At 47.9% G+C, this 6,000-nt stretch overlaps 1 protein-coding gene across 1 annotated transcript in view; it reads right to left on the minus strand.

The window, feature by feature from the left end:
- The window catches only part of SLC7A1 (solute carrier family 7 member 1), a 71,357-nt gene extending 66,269 nt beyond the window's left edge, over nt 1-5,088 (minus strand). The window contains exon 1 of the mRNA XM_069080723.1: nt 4,833-5,088. The gene's annotated coding sequence lies outside the window, so the exon portion shown is untranslated. The remainder of the gene's footprint in view (nt 1-4,832) is intronic.
- Nucleotides 5,089-6,000: the final 912 nt, after the last annotated feature.

Below are 6,000 nucleotides of genomic sequence, written 5' to 3' on the forward strand. Positions count from 1 at the left end.
GCAAGACCAAGAAAAAAAATTTCCGCCAATCTACAAATTTCTGAAAAGATTTACAGGTCATAAAATACATTAAATAGTTATTTTTCAAATTAAGATTCTGATATGATTTCTTAAAAAGACTTCTTGGGACACAAGGGGAAAAAAAGGAAATAGTAAGATAGAAAGAAAGTACCCAAAGGTTTACCAGAAAAGGCTGGGTGGTACAACAACCTTGGAGATGTAGGTTTCAGTTCCAGGAGTACAGGATGAATGTGGTAAAATAGTTTCATTTCTCGCAAGTCTTGCTTTCCTCAATTGTAAATTATTTCTACGCTACTTATTTACCTTACAAAGTCCAGCAGAAACCAATTACACACTATAACACACTAAATCATTATTTTGTTATTGTTATTTTATCATCATAAAGGAAATGTATGATAGACAAAGAAAATGGGCTGGTCACCTGGCAGGGGAAAGGGATGAAAGATGTTCCATGAGTGTTCCCACTGATACCTTGAAGATATCAGAAAAAAGCAAAGATGGCCCTTCAAAGCAAGGTGGACCCCACTGTGACTTATGGGTGATAGTCAAGGGTCTCACAGAACAGGCAAGCATGGATGAGTTGCAATCTGCATAGCCGGAGAGAATATCTAAATCTACGAAATCACAAATCCCTAAGTATTTGATTGTATCGTTACTGTTACCTACCGGAAAAGGAAAAAAAAAATGTCACGAAAACTAAATAATTGGGCAAATTTTATCCTCACCTGGAAGTCAAATGATTTTAAATATGATGCCATTAGTGGCACAGTGGATAAAGCACCAGCCCTGAGTTCAAATATAGCCTTAGGCACTTACCAGTTAGATGTCACTTAACCCTCACTGCCTCCAAAAAAAGAAATAAATACCATTAAGGAAGGAATCCTGAAATCCCAAATGCAGGAAACACAGTTTATGCTTCACTACTCAAGGACTAGCAACCCTCTCGGATCAGTAGCAGTTGTGCGGGCCCTATTTTAATCTGTACATATACTCAGTAGTAAGGGCCATAGTTCCTGTACTCTGCCTTGTCCTAGAGGACTGAGCTTCAGAGCACTGCCTGCCATGATCTCTGGCTCCAATGAAGATCAAGAGCCATGATTTAGATACAATTACTATCAATCCTATGGGGAATCCTAAGAGGAGGAATGCCCAGACTGCCAGTGAAGAGACAAGCTCCCAGGTCTAGCATGATGAGATCAGGAAAGCTAGGAGAAGGCAGAGGCAATGCACGAGAAAGCCCTGGGAAGAGGTTATCAGCTCCAGCCGGGCCCCCTTATGATAGGTGACCGATTAGAGTGTTTTATATGCTAATAACTAAGAAGGTCTTATATTCAACCAAAGTCCTTCTCAAAGGTTCTACCCCCATCTTCACCCCATCCTAATAAGCTGCTTCCACCAAGATCCTTATCCCCTACAGGTAGCCATAGTTGTGTGACAAGACAAAGGCGGTGACTGGGGCTCTCTACTGGCAATACAGAGGACTGCATTTATTTTGTATGTATGTTTTTATGCATGTATGTGTGTATATATGTATCTATCTGTGTGTCTATATGTATATTTTTACACATATACATATACACGTCAACTAGTCATTTTCCTCAATAAAATGTAAGTACACTGAAGGCAGGGACTATTCCATTTTTATCTTTATACCCCCAGAAAGATGATACAGTAGGCACTTAGTCAATATTGAGCAGAAGCTGGACCAAGTTGGAAAATTAAGAAAACCATTCACTCTGTGTGACCTTAACGCAAGTCATACCTATGACTTTCATATATCTAAGCCTCAGATTCTTCATCTGTAAAATTAAGGGGCAAATGACCTCTAAGTTTCTCTGGCTCAAAACCTATTATCCATGGTTCATGCTATAAACATTCATCACAGAACACTGTTCAGTTGTTTCAGTCATGCCCTACTCTTCATGACCCCATCTGGGGTTTTCTTGCCAAAGGTACTTGAGTGGCTTGCTTCCTTCTCCAGATCATTTTACAGATGAGGAAACTGAGGCAAACAGGGTTAAGTGACTTTCCCAGGGTCCTAAGGCCAGATCTGAACTCAGGAAAATGAGTCTTCCCCTCTCCAGGCCCAGTACTCTTTCTAGAGAACCAACTAGCCACCATCAGGAAACAGTAGACTCTTAAATGCTTGATGAATGAATGGAATGGCAAGTGTTAAAATTCTGACTAGAACTGAGGCCTTGGTGCTATAACTACTCTTGCCTGACTGATGGATCAATCAACACCCATTTAATAAGCACCTACCATATGCCAAGCACAGTGCTAAGCAATGGGGATAAAATGTCAAAAGACCCATTCCCTGGGGCCAAGGACATCCTTCCAAAGAGGCTATAGGGGGGAGGAAAGTGTGAATAGAATAATGAGTGAGTGCCCTAACTTCTCTCTTGAATGGTTAGAACAAGAAGAATGTGCACAAAGAGTGCTAGCCTAGGAGGAAAAGGACCTAGGTTTAAAAAAAAAAATCAACTCTAGCTCCCCTAGAATGAACACTTCGTTTCCACCCCCAAACCCCTAGCCCCTAACACGATATCCAACATACAGGAGGATCTTAATAACTGCCTGCTGAACTGCAAGGAATACAAAGTGAATAAGGCTGACTTTCATCAAAGATAGGAAATAAGTCTGAAAAAATGTCAAGCTCTAAAATAAATGAGATATTAAATATGGCCCTGAGACTACGGTGAGTTTCTCATTGTCTCTAACATCCTAATTTTCTACTGTTATGGGTTAACACAAAAATCCAAAGATTAAAATTAGGGAAAGTGCCCATGGATAAGAGATTCACCTTCCTGTCTAAGTAGGAGCACTTGTTCCTATATTTTTTCTACAACATTTGATGAATCAGATGGTATAGAAATGGTTTGCTTAAAAAGCTGGAATCTTAAAAATGGGCAAAATTACTTTTCAAAGTACTTGATTTAAGACACTACAGACAGTAACTTTTATCACTCCCCTACCCACTGGAGACTTCTTTAGATATAGGTAACATATGTCTCTCTTAGAATTCAAGCTCCTAGGGTCAGAGACCTGTCTTTCAAGTTTGTTTTCTGTGGAGCAGAGCACCAAGTACTTGAGAGGCATTTAATAAATACCATTGTGATCCACTTTCAGATAATTAAACTACAACACATTATTTAACAAACTCTGTCCCATGTTTTTTTTAATGCTGTTATTATTACATTTCCAATTACAATTTCTTTGGCTTACAAATTGAACCTTATTTTTTTAATGAATAAATATAACCTTGTGATATATCAGGTTCAACTTTAAAACATTTTGTTTGATTTAGCCCTTTTTGCCTACCAGGTTTCTGGTTTGGAATGTAAATTCTTTAAGCTCTTTTGTTTTAACGACAAAAGGGTGTGTTTCCATAAAGATGATGCTGTTTTCCACGGAGACCACAGAAAATGTCACGGGAATAAATAGAGCACACTGCAATTATTTAAGCAAATACAAAGGGCTGGAAGTTTTAAGATAAAATGGAAAGACTGATTAAAGTGCCACATGAAAACAGCATGAAAAGGAAAACAACGTAGGTCGTATTCCTGTCGTAAAAAAATAAAATATAAAACAGGGCAACCTTCTCCAATACCTATCCTACGCATGGAAACCAACTCCAACTCACCGGCTTTTACTACTTCTGAAAGCGTGGGAGTGAGTCAACGAGTAAACGTAGCTCTTTTACCGAAAGCACATGCTCCTTGTCCTAAATCAAGTAAAGTTAAACAACTCCTACCTTCCACACCCACTGAAAAGGAGAAGAGACTAAAATTGTTCACAGAAGTAGTAACAAAAACGTAATTACGGTGACCTGTCCTTTGAACAAGCAGGTTTTTTAATCATAATCTAACTTGAGTCTGTGGAGTTTTATTGGATAAAAGAGAAAATGAGAATGATACCTAAAAGTTGAAGTAGGTTTCTCACCCACCAACCCACCCTCTACGAGTCCTTAAAGTTGGAGCGAGGTGGGCCTCTGTGGGTCAAGCCAGAGAGTCCACGAGCCCCGCGAGGGAGATCTTCCTGGACAGAACAAAATGGAGAGGGGCGGAGGACGACCCTGGGTTGGTGACCAGGTGCAGGTGGTGGCCGCAGATGCAGCGACAGCTGGGCTTTGGTTCCGTATGGGGCTCCTCCGGAAGGCCGCCCACCTGATAACCCCGGGTGGCTGGAGAAGGAGAGAATAAAGGGAGGAAATGCGAGCCACGGGAGCAGCGCTGGGTGACACATCCCCGGGCCTCGTGGCTGAGTGGGTAGCCGTTCAGAGCGCCATGTAAGGGAAGGTCCCTCCCGAGTGCCACACCAGTCCGGTGATGCCTTTAACCTGTTAAGGCCAGGGTTGGTGCCCACCCCCGAGTTCCCCGAGCATCCAGGCTCCCGGGGGTCGCGGGGACCCGCCCCGCCGCGGAAAGAGGGAGAGTGGCAGGGAAGCGCCCGGCTGTCCACGCTTCCTTAGTATAAATATTGCATCATACACCACGCTGCTCCTTTAAGGAAGCAAAATGGACTCCGCGGCGCACAGAGAGCAGCATGTGGAGCCAGCACCCTCGCGAGCATCCCCGCGGCTCCCGGACCCGGGGTCCTGAACCCGAAGCCCCCTGGCCCCAAAGCCGTCCCACCGCCCAGGTCCAGCCTCCAGAGGATGCAAAAGCCACAGGAAGCGGGTGGGGGCCCTTCCCGCTCCAACTCGCGCGCCCTTCTCCATCCCCTAGCCCTGCCGGTTCCTGGGCACCCAACCAAGGTGACCCCGGGCTGGGGAACAGCCGGAGAGAAGGTCGGGGGCGCTGGTCACTCACCGGGCTGGGCGGCTGTCAAGGGAGCCGGCCTGGGTGGAGGGGGGATGCGGCGCGCCGGGGCAGAGGGAGCGAGGAAGGGAGGGACAGAGATGTTGTCGCTGTGGCCTGTCACTGGGGGCCCCGGGACGAAGGTGCAGGTCCGCGGCGGGTGTCCTGAGGAGGATGCTGGCCGGGAGTGCGCGCTGCGGCTGCCTCTGGTGCGGAGCGGAGCTGCGTGGCGCGCGCGGCCGTTTCCCTGTCTCCCTCCCTGCTGCCCCGCTCCCTCTCTTTACACCTCTGGGCTCCAGGCACCGCCTCCCATGCACCCGCGCTTCACTGAATGAAATCGGAGGTCGGACGAAATCCAGGGGCTGGGTTTCATCAGACGCGCGCAGGCTCAGCCCTCCCAACTTCCCCCGCAGCCCCCCCACCCACCCACACACTTACACCCCAGCCCCAGGCTGGCCCGCCCGCTAGGCCCGCCAGCTGCAGCGTCACCGGGGCTGGGCGCCAATGAGAGGCTCGGCGCGAGGGAATGAAGAGGGGAGCCCCAGAGGAAGGGAGGGAAAGATGGAGGAGGGAGGCGGGCAGATAACTGGCGGGGTGGGGGCGTGGCTGGCATCTTCTTAGTTCTCAGATCCCCACCCGAAGACGGGCGCTGGGCCGAAGCTGACGCTCCAGAGCTAGCCCCGGACCCGGGCCGGGACTGACCCCTCGCCGGGGTCTCTCCTTCGCGTTCCGCTGCCGCTGCATCCTGGAGACCCCGAGCGCAGACCGCACGTCGGGGCCCCAGAGATCTGAGTCCCGAGTGGGGCCTGCTGGCCATTAACCTTGGCTTACCCCAAAGCGGTGTCAATGAGAGGCTGAGCTAGCTCTCGGGCGTGCTCTGCTGCGCTACCAGGTTTTACATGCCCCTTCTCCCACCAACCCCCCTTTAAAGGGGAGTGAGCATTCCTTCCTGCACAGTTTGCAGGAGCAAACTGCGCAGAGCCTCGGGCAGCAGTGGCAACTGCGGAGACAGAGAAGGCCTGGGCACTGCCTTGCCATAGGTTCCGCCACTCTACCAGCTCGAACCTCAGGCGTCCAGCACAACGACTGGCGCGTATAGGGAACTGAGAAATGATTGGTGATAAGAGATGACTGCTTTTTTGTGTCCCATCTGGCGGCGCAAACTTCACACACTCCCACC

This window comes from Petaurus breviceps, unplaced genomic scaffold (genome assembly GCF_028583685.1).
Source record: "Petaurus breviceps papuanus isolate PSGF00001 unplaced genomic scaffold, PetGlider_PUasm1.0 91133, whole genome shotgun sequence".
Lineage (NCBI taxonomy): Eukaryota > Metazoa > Chordata > Mammalia > Diprotodontia > Petauridae > Petaurus > Petaurus breviceps.